At 52.7% G+C, this 15,962-nt stretch overlaps 1 pseudogene; it reads right to left on the bottom strand.

Annotated features, from left to right (window-relative positions):
* Positions 1-9,163: 9,163 nt before the first annotated feature.
* LOC149347216 (uncharacterized) lies at positions 9,164-12,107 on the bottom strand (annotated as a pseudogene).
* Positions 12,108-15,962: the final 3,855 nt, after the last annotated feature.

Here is a 15,962-nt window from a genome sequence, read left to right as displayed (position 1 = left end):
GCTCTGCCACTTCTCTGATGGGACCGCCCGACAGAGATATGTGTAGAGACGTATTGTCCTTGTGGTTTGTCCTGACGTGTAGAAGCTCTGATTTGGCGGGAGCACATTGGAGACCACAGTCGGCAGCATATGCATCGACTATGGAGGCGCCCTGCTGAAGGCGGTCCTCCATCTCCCCAAGGCTCCCCTCGGTGGTCCAGATTGTAATATCGTCTGCGTAGAGTGCGTGTTTGATGCCCTCCACCTGAGCCAGTCGGCCGGGCAGGTGCATCATGGCTATGTTGAAAAGGAGCGGTGATAACATCGCCCCCTGTGATGTACCTCGTATACCCATAGAGTACGGGCCGTATTCCTCGTCCTCGATCCAGAGGAGTGCCTGACGCGCAGAGAGGAAGTCTCTGACATAGGCGAAGACCTTCGCCCCGCAGTTACTGGTGTTGAAGTTAGAGAGTATGGTGCTATGTTTAACATTGTCACACGCCCCCTTAAGATCGAGGGCGAGAATGGCCTTGTCGTTTTGTTGCATGGCTGTGGGTCGTATTATGTCCCTGTGTAGTTGGAGTAGGACATCCTGTGCAGAGATGTGCGGGCGGAACCCGAACATAATGTCTGCAAAGAGGCCCTTACCCTCCATGTATGGAGAGAGGTGATCCCGAACCATCGTCTCCATGAGTTTTCCCACACACGAGGTCAATGAGATGGGTCTCAAGTTGTCCGTAGTCACGGCTTTACCTGCTTTGGGGATGAAAGTTACAAGCGATGTTTTCCCTTCGAGTGGGAGTGGACACCCATCCCAGATCTGATTTATGTATTGTAGCAAATGGAGGTATGCAGAGTCGGAGAGCTTCGCCAACTGTTTCACTGTTATGCGATCCCGACCCGGTGCCCCACCTCGACGCATTTTAGCCAGGGCCGCTTTAAGGTCATGCAACTCAAAAGGGGCGTCTAAACCCTGATTTGGCTTGCCGGAGTACGCGTACTTGGGCCCAACCGGGTCATTTGTGCGGCAGAGATACCTGTCGCACAAAGTGTCCGAAAGTTGCGCCGTAGTACCTTGGTACCCGTGCAGAGCCCGCCGGAGCTGTTTTTGCGTCTCCCCTTTCGTTTGAGAAGAGTCGATGAGGCTGCGTAAGAGACGCCAAGACCCCTTCGAGCTCATCTGACGCGCTGCCGAGTTGCAGCGTTCTATCCAATTGGTGTCTGTGAGGTGGGCGGCACATGCCGCAGGCTGCTCCGTAAGTTGTGCAATGCGAGTTCTAAGCTTGCGATTCGTCTTGTGTTTCTTACATCGTTTTGTTAAGCTCCGGCGCGCCTCCCACAGATGCAGGAGGTGATTGTCCACTGCGGCGACCTCGTCGGTGGTGTGAAGTGTTTGCGTGTGTTGTTTCTGTATGTTGGTGACCTGTGTTGCCCACTCCGCATAGCCGTCGGAAAATAATACCGGAGGGATGCCCTGAGTTCGAAATTGCTGCCAATTGGTTGTTTTCGCCTGTCCCCATTTTTTACGGGCTGCCTTCGCCAAAAGCGTGATGCGGAGAAGGCAGTGGTCGCTGCCCAGGGTATCCCCCAGGTTCTCCCATGTGGCGTTTGTAGTGTTCCTAACCAGAGATAAGTCAGGACATTGTGTCACGGGTGACCGAGTTGCCCACACGTGTGGGGCAAGACGGATCCGTGAGCAACGTAAGACGAAGGGTGGAGATGAGCCCCCCAGCTTGCGTCCCCTGGCTTTCTCGAAGTGATAGCCCCAGTGTAGACTGGGTGCGTTGAAATCCCCAATGATCACCAGGGGTTCATTGTCAGCCAATTTGAGAGAACGATAGAAAATTTCGCTTGAAATTAACACGCGGCTTATGCGGCGGGCAATACACATTAAGTACATGTATTGACGCATCGCGACGCCTGAGAGGCAGAACCCTCACCATTGTGTATTCCTGCTCAGTCTCCAGATCAAGATCGACCTGAATCACGGTGTATGCTTTACGCACCAGGATGCAGGTCGAGGGGCTCCCCTGAAACGAGCTATACCCAGAGAATTAAGCATCATTGCCGGACTCTTGCAAATCAAGAAGTGCCGGCATGTCACCGAGGCACTGCAGGTAGAGCTGGAGATGTGACCTTTTTCTGCAGGCTCTGAAACCCCTGTAGTTCCATTGAATGATTTCGAATTGGTCTAATTTTTTAGCTTTCTGAGAAGGTTTGCCAGCCATATTGATGTTTTTATTTTACGGTGCTGGGTAGCCACACGGTTCGGGGGCCGGCGCGGCTATCGGGCCGGAACCGCTTTCTTCCGCTGCCTGTCGAGGAGCTATTTTACGTTTTAGCTGCGGGGAGTCGCAGGAGAGACTATTTTTTCTTTGGGTGCTGACCCAGGGCTGCACACCGCCTTAAGGACAGAGTCAGTCACCTGGGCCGCAATGTCGGGAAGCATTGCAGCAAATGCGGACCTGAACATGTCCTGAAAGGACTCGCAGAACGCAATCATAATTTGGTTCGGGAGCGCTGCCACCCGCTCCTCCAACTCCTCGGCTTTACGCTCCAGGGCCTCGAAGCGGCCAGCGTCCGCAGGGGCCGAATTGACCACCGTGTCCGCAGTTTGCCGCGAGACGCTAGTTAGGCAAGATGACACTGAGGATCCGTCATCGCTATCCTCGGGCTCAGCGTTCTGCATGGGCTCGGACTACCCGGCCTGCTTAGCTTCTAATTCTTGAATTTTACGGGTGAGAATTTGATTTTGGCGCCTGAGCTCCTCTACCTGCCGCTGTAGGGCGGATTCGGTGGGGGAGGGAGGAAGGGTGGGCCCAGAGACTAACCCACTCCAACTGCTCACCTGATTTTGGCGCGGTACCAGAGGCGGGAAATCCTCGGCTTTCAGCACCGGTGGCCTCGTCGGGTACCCGGACTTCACAAATTTTGGCGGCCCGGACTGGGCCTTCTTGGGTTCGGGCTTGGGTCCCGGAGCCTGCTTTGATCCGGCCTTGGGCGTCTGGGTCTTTTTGGGCCCCGGCGTCTGCTTCTGCTTTGGGGCGGGTGGGGGTCCCGGCTTGATGACCTTGCGGTACTTGCCCCCGCAGCCAGGCGCCCTAGTGGGATGGCTGCCTCCGCAGATGAGGCAGCACGGGGAGCACTGATGTTCAGCTGAGCCACCGTCAGGAGTAGCAGCAACCTCACCGACATGTTAGCCATGTACGTATCGCCAGTCCCAATCTCGGTGGTCTGGCGATACGTACATGGCTAACATGTCGGTGAGCGTTGTTGGGACTTTGGCATACCACCGCTGCCACCACTGTTGGGACTGGGTGTCCGAGCCAGGAAACGGTCGAGGCGACGGTGAGTCAAAGGACTTTTATGTACAGTATGTACAAGGGCTTTTACATGATACAAAGGCCAAGAGCACCACGGGCTAGCACAAAGAAGAAGAGCGGCCACGGCGGCGAGCGTAGCTCCGGCGTGATGGCTCTTCTGCTGCCCGTCTGCTGCGCGGGTTGAGCGCGGCTCCGTTTTTAAAGCCGCCGCTGTCGGTTGCGGCAGCCAGCAGTTCAAATCCTCCAATCAGGTCACGGCACTGGCCACCGTTCAAATTAGACCAATGGTCGAGAGGCGACGGCCGACGAAGCGTCGGAGGAGTTCACACCGACGGTGAGGAGGGAAGGAGGAATGGTCCGCGTCGGCGCCAGCGAGGCGGGATGATTCACGCTGCACGCCGCGACATGTCCGAGAGAGTCTGGGCCTGCTTTGAACGTCGGCGAACGCGCGGCGCTGATTTCAAGAGGAGAGCCAGCGAAATGTGGGCGCCGGCACTACAGCACCACCGCCGCCAGACAATGCGCCACGAAGACGAGCTACTTCCGCGTGGCTCGGATGCGGGGCGCGCTCGTACGCCAGGCTCCTCCAAGTTCTCGTCCGGTGTTCAGCCGCAGGTAGCTCCAAGCTCCTTTCCGTGAACAGCCCCGCTCGTCAGGACAGGATTACTGCTCCGCCGCCTTGTCGCTCAGGTGCCTGGACTAGCTTCGCTCGGTCCTTCGGAAGAGCTTGCTTCTCGGCATCGGTCGTTGATCGTTCTGCATGTCGCCAAGAACCGACCGACAACAGGCAACACCCAACACGAGCAAGTGCCCTCCGTCACCCGTCAAAACGCCACACTTAAAGGTCATAAAAACTCCGCTAGCAGTAGTTCTGTCCCCTTTTCGCTCCCTCTTCAACAAGAGGCACATGTGGGATACAAGAACTCTAAAGCAATGAACTCAAAGTGTCAAAGACATGTCACACGCGGAATAAAATGAATGCAAAGTAAATTTGCTCTCCTGAGATCACTCGGCCAGGAAAACACTCAGCTGAGGCCACAAATGAGGACATAAATTTTTCCCCGATCTACGAGCGAACATCACAGCTGTTCGCGAAGAGACAAAATGTAAGCCACGAGGCGGTCAAAGGCAGCCTTGCATAGACTGCACGGCTTAGTGCACCTGCGTTTAACTCGCTTCTGACGGACGTTAAACAATACTTGCTACAGCGGAAGCTAATGACTCTGCCTCTTTCACTGTGGCTGCTCTTTTCTCTCTCTCTGTACTTGTCCTTCCAGTTTCTACGGGCGGTACAGTACGACAGCGATTTGTTTTCTCTTACTGACGACTTGTCCCTTTCTTTGCGCTTCGCGCGCCAGCCGCGACGTTCAATTTCGAGTTCGCAACGCTTCCGGTTGGATCGTTGTTTCTTTCTCTCTGTTCTTGGTGGCAAGTCAGGCCTTCCACGAGTCTCGACTTTCTCGCGCACCTTTTTGCCTCTCCGCTGAATGTGAGGTTCGCATCTACACGGCCTTTTGATTTCACGCCTATCGAATAGCGTTATCCTGACATGCGGCTTTCCATCGCGATACCCATGCTTGGCCGAGCGCTTAGACGGTTTCTTCTTGCCACTTTTCTTGCCCCTGTCACTGCGGCCTCGTACTATCTTTCGCTCTTTGAGCCGTACTCGCGTTTTCCCTGTGCGCGCGTGCCGCTTTCTGTGGGAGCGCGGTTTCTCCCGTGACTGCAGCGGAAAACGAGAGCCGTCATGAGGGCACGCGCCTTTGCGCGTCTTGCTCTCTCCGTGCTGGCGGCAAAATTCTCTCTTGTCCCGCTCCTTAATTTTTCGCCTCCCGGGCAGCGCTCTCTTGTATCTCGGTTTGCTGCCTTGGTGCACTTTTCCGCCCGAATGTTTGTACGATTTCTTTTTGCAGTTTATTCTATTGCCCAGACCTATGTGCCTCGACACACTTATACGCTTCGCTTTGCGCGATAGTGATGCCTCGCACATTTCTTTAGCTCTGGTTCTGATGCTAGTTATAGGGCTGACAACGTGACTGACTTTACTGAAGTCATTTTGCCGGCGACGCTGGCGCTTCCGATGGTGGCAACCCGTTTTCGCACGTTTGCCCTTTCTCTCTTTTCGGCAGCGCCCGTCTTTCTGATGCCTGCCTTTCATCTCTCGGCGGCACCACTGTTTCTTTTGCCTGCCTTTCACCGTCTTTCGGTGACAGCTCTCTCTCTTGAGTTTGCCTATACTGTCATTTCGGTGGCAGCACTGTTTGTCTGCCACCTTGTGGTGATAGCTCACTTTTCGGAACTGGCTGTTACTTTCCTTCCGGTTGCAGCTCTCTTTCTTGTGCTTTCCTTTCATTTTCTCCTGTAGAAGCACATGCTGCTTCCGTCGCCTACGTTCCTGTTCTCTGACAATATCACTCTGATTGTCAGCCGATTCACCTGCGCTACCTAGACCAGGCCTGTCTTTGGCGCCTTTACTAAGTTCCTCAAAGCTGCACTCATCCTGCTCAGCGTCTCTGAGTGCGCATTCGTCCTCATCTTTCTCGGACGGGCTGACGTGTACCGCCCCTATGTCGTCTGGAACGTTCTGTTCTCCACTGTCGTCCAGCACCTTAGTTTCTTCAGGCGCAGACGAACCAGTGTTTTCTGCTGACATTACTGCTGACACGCAGCTCTCGTCATGCTCCTGAAGCGTCGGATGAGGGTCGGCTCTGCACTCAGTCGCGATGTTCCCGCTACTGCAGCAGCTTTCTGGAATGTCGCAAAGCTCAGAGCAGTGCGAAAGCACGGGACTCGCTTCGCCTCGCTGGCTAGAGACACCAACGCACAACTCAGCGTCCGCAAACTCTACATGCGCCCGTTTCCGTTGATCGTAAGTGTCGGGTTTCTGCATTTCTGCCGAACGCGATGCACACCACGGTGTGCCGCCTTTGTTTACGTCGCTTGCGTCGGCGCAGGCGTTTTCATTAATGTCCAGACGGACGTCCTCTCTGCCCTGTTCGGCAACTTATCTTGCTTTCGACACGCTAGGAGATCCGCTTTCCGGTAACGCCGCCACAATTCCAATGGGCGAGACCTCTGTAAGCGCATCGTCCGATGCTGTGACTACCTTATCCGATGGTAGAGAGGTTTCCTCGGTTGGCGAATGCGGGGCAATTCCCTCTATTACAGCAGCAGTTACATCTGCCACGTACGAACTACCTTCCTCTGTGTCGCGCAGGCAGGGCTGCTCTACAGCGACGCATTCTACCTCTCTGTCACGATCTTCCGACCCTTTAGCATTTTCAAGCCACTCTAAAATGTCGGCTTTAAACTGGTAGGGAAAATCGTAAAACGATGGGGTGCTATTCTCTCGCAGGTACCTTTGACGAAGGTCCAGCGGTGACACGTTATATCTCGTCAGTAAGAAGCTTTTCAGCTCATCGTAGTCCGCCAAGCCGCCGTCCAACAGGCGCTTGACAACGTCATACGCTTCGCTGGAAAGCAGGGCTACCAATTTCTGTGCCCAACCATTCCGCTCAACGCGCTTTCTCTCGCAGACGCGCTCGAACTCCGCCAAATATTTCGCCATATCTTCGGCGATCACGAAGCGCTGCGGCCTGTCTCTCAGCTGCTGACCGTTGGTCTCATACAGAGCGGACAATGTTCTATATCTCTCGAATCCGATCTCATGCGCTTCAAGCTCCAGTTCCATCAGTTTCTTAGCGCGAGCACGCCGTCTTATCTGAAGCTGCCTCTGTTTTTCTGCCTCTTCGCGCTCATGGCGCTCTGTGATCTCTTCCCAGGCCTCATTGGCTTCCTCAGCCGTTACATTCTCCTTCCGCATGATCTCAAGAATCGCATGCTTTTGTTTTGCGGGGCCCAAATCAATGCCCAACTCTTCAGAAATTTCGATGAGTTCCTTCACTTTGAAGTTCTCCATCGGGCACAAAAACCTCTTGTAGTTTGCCCTTTTCTTAGAATTCCCTTGCCGTTCACAACTATAGCGCTACTAGTATGACACGCGCAAATAATTCTTTCCAAAAACGCCTCGTTTACTCCCTCTGCACAAGCTTTCGTTTCAAAGCGCTCCGACTTGGCTCGAAACAGCAAAGCTCTCCACAGTGCTACAAACACAGCCCTACACTCGACTACAATCACGTGTGCTAGAGCAGTCTGGTGAATTGAGGGGAAAATAACAGGCACTCACCGCGCCTAGGTAGCTGACGCCGGTCGATCCCGCAGCTGCCATCCACTGTTGGGACTTAGGCATCCCACCACTGCCACCACTGTTGGGACTGGGTGTCCGAGCCAGGAAACGGTCGAGGCGACGGTGAGTCAAGGGACTTTTATGTACAGTATGTACAAGGGCTTTTACATGATACAAGGGCCAAGAGCACCACGGGCTAGCACAAAGAAAAAGAGCGGCCCCGGCGGCGAGCGTAGCTCCGGCGTGATGGCTCTTCTGTTGCCCGTCTGCTGCGCTGGTTGAGCGCGGCTCCGTTTTTAAAGCCGCCGCTGTCGGTTGCGGCAGCCAGCAGTTCAAATCCTCAAATCAGCTCACGGCACTGGCCACCGTTCATATTAGACCAATGGTCGAGAGGCGACGGCCGACGAAGCGTCGGAGGAGTTCGCACCGACGGTGAGGAGTGAAGGAAGAAGGGTCCGCGTCGGCGCCAGCGAGGCGGGATGATTCACGCTGCACGCCGCGACATGTCAGAGCGAGTCTGGGCCCGCTTTGAGCGTCGGCGAGCGCGCAGCGCTTGTTTCAAGAGGCCAGCCAGCAAAATGTGGGCGCCGGCACTACTGCGTGCGGTTGAACCTTTCCGTAAGCCCATTGTTTTGTGGGTGGTAAGCTGTCGCGAACTGGTGCTGCGTGTCACAAGAACGAAGAATGTCGTGAACTACTCTGGATAGAAAAAAAACGACCGCGATCGGTGAGCAGTTGACGAGGGGCGCCATGGTGAAGGATGAGGTCTTGCAGAAGAAAATCGGCGACATCGGTAGCGCAGCTGGACGGCAAAGCACGCGTGATGGCGTACCGAGTCGCATAATCAGTGTCGACAGGGATCCATTTGTTGCCGGAGAGGGACGTCGAAAAAGGGCCAAGAAGGTCGAGGCCAACACGGTGAAAAGGTTCCCGAGGTATGTCGATGGGTTGCAGAAGACCGGCAGACAAAGTGGAGGGCCTTTTCCGACGTTGACACAGGTCGCAAGCGGCCACGTAACGCTTGACGGAACGATACAGACCAGGCCAAAAGAAGCGATGCCACACCCGAGCGTATGTGCGGGACACGCCAAGGTGATCGGCTGTCGGCAGATCATGCAGTTCTTCAAGGACAGAAGAGCGTAGACGTAGGGGTATCACGAGCAGGAGCTGAGGGCCATCGGAGCGTAGGTTGCGGCGATACAAAATGGCGTTCTGGAGCACATAAAGGTTCAGAGACGGAGATCGGTTTGCAGAACGGATGCCATCAAAGATAGGTCGTAAAAATGAGTCGTGGTGCTGTTCGTCGGCAATATCGGCAAGATCAGAAATAGCTGAGAGGCAGGGCAGTGTCTCAGCGTCCTGTAGGTCAGGTGGTTCCACAGGGTGTCGGGATAAACAGTGAGCGTCCTGGTGATGACGCCCTGACTTGTACACGACGGAGTATGAGTATTCTTGGAGGCGCAAAGCCCAGCGACCAAGGCGACCGGTGGGATCTTTTAGTGAAGACAGCGAACAGAGAGCGTGGTGATCGGTGACAACAGCGAATGAACGGCCGAACAGGTAGGGTCTGAATTTAGCTACTGCCCAGACAAGGGCGAGAGACTCGCGCTCAGTAATGGTGTAATTTTGCTCTGCGGCTGAATGTAGGCGGCTGGCATGAGCGATGACTCGATAGTCACCCTGTTGGCGGTGGGCTAGCACGGCGCCGATTCCATATCCAGAGGCGTCGGTGCGACCCTCTGTGGGAGACGACGGGTCAAAATGTGCTAAGATGGGCGGAGTGGTCAGCAAATGAACGAGGGATGAAAATGAGTTCTCTTGAGCAGGGCCCCAGGTAAAGGGGGTGTCGTTCTTGAGAAGATCGGTGAGGGGACGAGCGATTCCGGCGAAATCTTTGATAAGACGGCGAAAATACGAGCACAAGCCGACAAAGCTTCGCACATCTTTCGACGACCTTGGAAGAGGAAAGTCCTTCACAGCTTGAATTTTGACGGGATCTGGGCGTACACCAGAAACGTCAACGAGATGTCCGGGAATAGTGAGTTGGCGGCGACCGAACTTGCATTTCGATGAGTTCAGCTGAAGTCCGGCGTTACGAAACACTGTCAGAATATTGGAGAGGCGCTCGAGGTGCGTGGAAAAAGTAGGCGAGAAAACCACATCGTCTAGGTAACAGAGGCAGGTGGACCATTTAAAGCCGCGAAGAAGGGAGTCCATCATTCGTTCGAAGATAGCCGGGGCGTTACAGAGGCCGAACGGCATGAATTTAAACTGGTATAAGCCATCAGGCGTCAGAAAGGCGGTCTTCTCGCGGTTCTTTTCATCAATGGCAATTTGCCAGTAGCCCGATCGAAGATCAATTGAAGAGAAATTTTTAGCGCCGTGGAGGCAATCTAATGCATCATCGATCCTAGGGAGTGGATATACGTCTTTTTTGTGATGCGGTTCAGGTGCCGATAATCAACGCAGAAGCGCCAGCTGCCGTCCTTCTTTTTCACCAGGACGACTGGAGAAGCCCAAGGACTTCACGAGGGCTCGATGATGTCTTTTTCAAGCATCTTGTCCACCTCTTGATTTACGACGGTGCGTTCGGCGCTGGACACTCGGTACGGATGTCTGCGGAGAGGAGCGGAATCACCGGTGTTTATGTGATGCGTCACCACAGAGGTCCGAGCCAAAACACGGCTATCAAAGTCGAAGATGTCGCGGAAAGATGATAAGAGGCACCTAAGATCGCGAGCTTGCATCGGTGGTAGGTCAGAAGCGATCATGTCGGCGTAGTCGTCCGTTGGTTTCTCTGTTGATGGGGCCGCAGGCAACCGGCATTGATGAGTGGAAGGTAAGCAGCTCTCCACCACTGATACCACACATTCGGCAGCAGGGCACAGCGTGGCGAGTGAGATGCCTTGCGGGAGCGGTTGGATGGATGAACCAAAGTTCAGGACCGGAAGGTACGCTCGGTTGGCCGACATTGTAAATAGAGTGAGTGGAAGCGCAATGCTGCGCGTCAGGGCGACGTCAATTTCCGGAGTGACTACGCAGTGACCATCAGGTACAGGGGGAACAGATGAGAAAGAAATGTAAGTTGCGGCTTGAGGCGGTAGACGGACAAAGTCGACAGCACAAAGACGGTGTATAACTGGGGACGGCGACTCAGCAGAAAGAGGAAGGTCAAGCTGAACAACATTAGTGGCGCAGTCAATGAGGGCTCAATGCTCAGACAGGAAGTCGAGGCCAAGAATGACTTCATGAGGGCACTGGTCCAGAACAGAGAACAGAACGGATGTAGGGGAGCCGGATATGGTCACACGGGCTGTGCACAGTCCAACAACAGGAGGCGTTCCGCCGTCGGCAACGCGGAGAACGGCTTAGGGTGCAGTGGTCAGTACTTTTCGGAGGCGGCGTCGTAGTGTAGAACTCATGACGGATACGTGCGCGCCTGTATCGATCAGGGCTCTCACAGGCACTCCATCAACATGAATGGCGAGCAAATTATGGTGTGCGCGAAGGGCTAATCGAGGATTTTGGGACTGGGGCTGTACGCCAGCATCACCTCTAGACACTGCAGCGTCTAGTTTTCCGCTTGCGAGCGTCCGTAGAGACCAGGAGAGGAGCGACGGCGTTGTAGCGAACGAGACTTGACGGAGGGGGGACGGGGAGCGGCTGGAGCGGGGAATCTGGCCGTCGACTGTAGCACTGTGCTGGGCTGGAGGGGGCGTGTAGTGGCTGGGCTGTTCGTCGTCGCGGTGGGAGCTGAGAGGACGGTATGTGCTGCGACGGGACCAATAATTTCGACAGTGACGGGAGATGTGGCCAATGCAGTGGCAGAGGAAACAAATGGGCCTGTCGTCGGTTGTCCGCCAGTCATTAGGGTTTCGCCGACGTGGAGTGAAGTACGAAGGTCGTCCAGGAGGAATCGCAGTGATTTCGGGTGGTGGTGAAGACCGTACGGGGCTGACGGGCTGGAAACCAAGGTTTGCAAGCTCTTGCCGAACGACGGCTTGTACCAGAGAGATGGTAGGCAAGCGGTTGTCGTCATCATGTAGAAGCAGCGGGGCAGAGGACATAGCTTCGAGCTCGCGTCGGATCATGCGGGTCACATTTTCTGGAGGCGCTGGAGTTTCCCGGTGTCGCAGGTCTTCACATGAGGAAGTCGCAGCCGCGTTGGGGAGACGTGTGTACGGCTGGGTAATACGCCTGCTTTTGGCTTCCTCGAAGCGTCGACATTCCTTAATAATTCCGTCGACTGTAGTGCAGTTCTTGTATACGAGCAAGTTGAAGGCATCGTCGGCGATTCCCTTCAACACGTGGCCGACTTTGTCAGACTCGGGCATGTGGGCGTCAACTTTGTGTCAGAGGGCCAGCGCATCTTGAATGTACGACACATTGGAATCCGTAGATGTTTGAGCTCGGGAGGCGAGGTCCTCCTTAGCGGCAAGCGTTCAGCCGAGCGGCCGTCCAAACAATTCGCGCAAGTTCTCTTTGCACACGTCCCAGCTGTTCAGATGGTCTTCGTGGGTCTCATACCAGACCCGGGCGGTGTCGTTTAGATAGAAGATTACATTTGCCAGCATAAGGGTTGGACCCCAGCGGTTGTAGGTACTCACGCGTTCGTACATGTTGATCCAGTCGTCGACGTCAATGTTGCCAGTACCAGAAAATGTCCCAGGGTCACGAGGGGGAGAAAAAACGAGTGATGTCATGGCCGGGGCTGAGGTTTGCTGGGAGGCGTCTTGGGTCATGATGAGTGAAGGCAACTGGCGGCCGCTGTGGAGCTCCGTCGTCGGTAGACGTAGGGGAAATCCGCACTGCCACCAAATATGTTGCGGGAAAGAATATATTTACAGATATTTACAGATAGAAAAGAACAGCTGCGAGCGGCACCGAGAACATAGTCCGAACTTCGTTGTAGTTTTCTACTCCTCCAACTCGTGCCATGCCTCGTTGTCGTCGTCGTCTACCCGCTTCAATATTATCGAGGTAGCCCATGCAGATTTGCTATTTCAATCCACGTACAATAACACAACGTATAACAAATTGTATAGCACCAGAGTTTGTGCGAATAAGAAGCTTCCCCGTTTCTCGAAGTCTGTTTAGGTGGACTTGGCTGATTTCGGAACAAAATTTTCGAATATAAAGTACATAAGGTGTCACTTCTGCGATAACAAAGCTAGGGTAGTCTCTGAGTTCGGAACCGCAACCAAAGCTGAGAATCGATTTATACTGCCGCTCTGAGATGGAATAACTGGCATAGCTGATATCAACGTGATCATAATAATGAGAGAAATGATTTCTCAGACCGAAACTGTAATTGGTTTGGTGTCAGAGGCTTTGCTTCGTCGACAAACACATTTTTCGCGCGTAAAGGCAATAATGCAAACGTCTACTCTGCCGCTTGAGTTGCACTGACTACCTCTTAATTTTTTTTTATTGAAAAATACAGCCGGAGTGCGCAATGAGAAATTGAAGAGTTGTATTCTTCTCAGCATCGAGGCAGGGGAAGATCGCAGAGAACGTCCGTTCAACCTGGAAAAGAACAAAATAACCGGATTTAAATTATGGCTTCGTTTCATACCTCGACATTGGTATTAGGCTAGTAAGGCGTTATATGTGGGAATACAGGTAGCCCATTAGCGCTTTTCTGTATGCTTCTATTTTAGGAGAAAGCCTAATCTTTAGTAATCAATGGAAAATCATAGCGCCAAGCACACACAGTACATTTAAACGCAGTACGCAGTACAACATACGCAGTAATTAGGGCGCTAAGAGCACCCTAATTAATTTTTTTTTTCATATTTCACCCATGTAATATTGTATTAGTAACATCTCTTACTCTGTTGTAAGTTAGGTTTTCGCAACTGCCACCGTAATATTCGAACTCAAAAATAAAAATTTAATTTTTGGTAGAACTTATGCGCCGGGTGCAGTTTTCTTCCATTCATTTACTGACATATGTACTGGTGAGGGATTGTGAACCTCTGATGGCAAAAGTAGATTAAGAAACATTATGAAAGGGTGCTTTAAATAAACTTGTATATGACAGATTCAGCCCAAAGATCCAATGGTGCACACTTTTATAACTGTTCTGTGCGTACGGCTCACTCCGTGTTGCACATATGATCCTCTTGCACGGTCCTAGCTGAAACACATCATCATAATGACCTACCTAAAGAGCGATCCCGACACAAGCACCAAACTTAACCTAACAATGCCGTTGCACCCTGTGACGATTCCCCAAGTCAGCGGACGCGAAGTACACCGCAGGCGCCGTCTCAGCGACACCCAGCTGCACGGGGAAGAACGCAAAGGGAAATAAACGCTCCCTCGCTTTTCAAGGAGAGGAGCCAGTTTGACTCCCTCCAGCAACGTGTACAGTCGCTTTACGGGCGCCCCTTCCCGCGCCCTCCTCAGGGCACGTCGGTGACCCGTTTCGGCATGCGCTTCCAAGCTCCCCCCTTACAATACTATAACACACCCCAAGGAGTGAGCCGTGGATAGTGCAAAAGACATTATGCGGTAGCCACAGAAACTGATTTGGAAGTTCATGACGTCAAAACATTAAGTGAACACCTGAACAGTTCCGGTGAATGTCAGTAAAACCAGGATGCATCAGCGGGCATTGCAACTTCGAAGGCTTTCTATAAGTTAATAGCTTTATAAGTTGAAATTCCGGAGCGATGAACAGAGTCATCATGAAGGTGTCCGCTTTACGCCGTTAATCTGCGGCCCCGCTTTTAAACGCTCGCGACTATTCCATTGCACACCCGCTTGAAGATCTGGAAAGCTTCAACAACGTATACTTACGTATTCCGTGAATATATTAGCCTTGTGAAGTGCGCAGCATCAACACACTTTCCTACGCTGGTGCAGAAGCACAAATTTGAGACGAATTGTGTCTTGCAGTGCATGACGCATCCCAGCGTTCTCACCGGAGTTTCGCAAGTGCTGTCGCCCTTTACAGACACTGGTGTAATCCGCCCTACTTTTCTTCACATTCTCATTTTTAGTCCACTAGCACTACTGCCCGCATTCTCGAAAAAGCCCCATGTCTGAAGCCATGAGGTTGCTCAAGAATCGCAACCTGGGTCGCACAAGGCCTACTGTAGGCACCATCTGCCATCGCAGGGCTGTTGTGCATTGCTTAATCGCTGTACCACTGCGCCAGGGGTGGTATGAGGATTTGGAAGGATCTATGAAAGCAAAGCAGATGTTGAACAGTTCCGCGTATATGGGCATTAACTCAAGGTCGCAATCCGAACAACCTCCGTTCGTGAAAAATGAATCCGAACACCGGAACCGAAGCGAAAACCGGAGTGCTCGCACACGTAATCCACATTTGGCTTAACTATGCACATAAACTGTCGCTTTTTGTGCCCGCTAAGAAAGCGCTTTTTAGTACGAGTGTTAAAAATTGGTGCAGCGTTCTATAGGATTCGCGCGACGATACCAATGCGAAAACGAACGAAAACTGCGGTTGACCTTCAGGCTTGCAAAAGAAAATGAATTCGTACGTCGAATGAGCCCAAAAGGGGTCACAGTTCTTTACTCACATTCCAGTCCAAGAGCTTGTTCCAGCCCATACACGATAGGCCGAAGTGCTTTGAAAGGTCCGGCGTTAAAAAGCTGTACAAACACCTTCGCGGCGCTGCACATGAAGCCGGTCGCTGAATCGGCTGGGGAGTTGTTGATCACGTTTGTTAAGACGCACTGTGGAAGGTAGGAAATTACGGTCAGATGAAATTCTTAATAAGCAAGGCAGAGATGTCACCAGTAAAGAAATACGCACAACCGCATTTCTCCCAGTATTGAGTCATCGTTAAGAGTGTGAACGGTCCTAGGCTAAGGAAACAGATACGAAGTGGCGGCAGGCATAGTGGGTCCAGTAGATCCTATAAAGTGCAATGACCCACCAATTTATTACCGCATTGGCCTGCTGGCTGTAACGGGTGCAGATTGGCTTTAGAGGTCGTGAAAAATCCTCCCTGCCGACAACATGCAGATTGTAACCCCAACAAAACTTCATTTTTTGTTTTAAGCCTGTCTGTCGCCATTTACATCGATTCAGAAAAATGTTTTTCAGCCTATAATAAAGAAGTCCAGTTTAATAATGTTACACCTGAACATGTCAGTTGTAAATTTTTTGTACACAAGTAGCATTTTTTTTTCAGGCTATCTAAACATGTGGGCTCTATTTTGATTTGTGGTATCAGTGCCTTGGAATAGTTTTCTTTCTCGTATATGCATAGGGCCCTATAGACGCATGCGCCCAATAGTGGTGCGTGAGTAGCGTGTAAATGTAGATAGTGGCGTGACAGTGCAAGGAGGGGACAGTGCCCTATCATCTGCCACTGCGTGCATTGTCACGCTAGTAGGCTCATGAGGGTCGGCCGACGCAATTGGCTGGAAGTGGGTCCTTTTATTGGTAAAAGCCGCTTTTTTCTTGAGTTGTAACGGACTGCAGGAATTTAGTAAAC

The sequence above is a fragment of the Amblyomma mixtum genome, chromosome 4, assembly GCF_055824585.1.
Source record: "Amblyomma mixtum isolate Tamu chromosome 4, ASM5582458v1, whole genome shotgun sequence".
NCBI lineage: Eukaryota > Metazoa > Arthropoda > Arachnida > Ixodida > Ixodidae > Amblyomma > Amblyomma mixtum.
The sequence above is the reverse complement of the archived record's forward strand: the minus strand, read 5'-3'. Positions and strand labels throughout refer to the sequence as shown.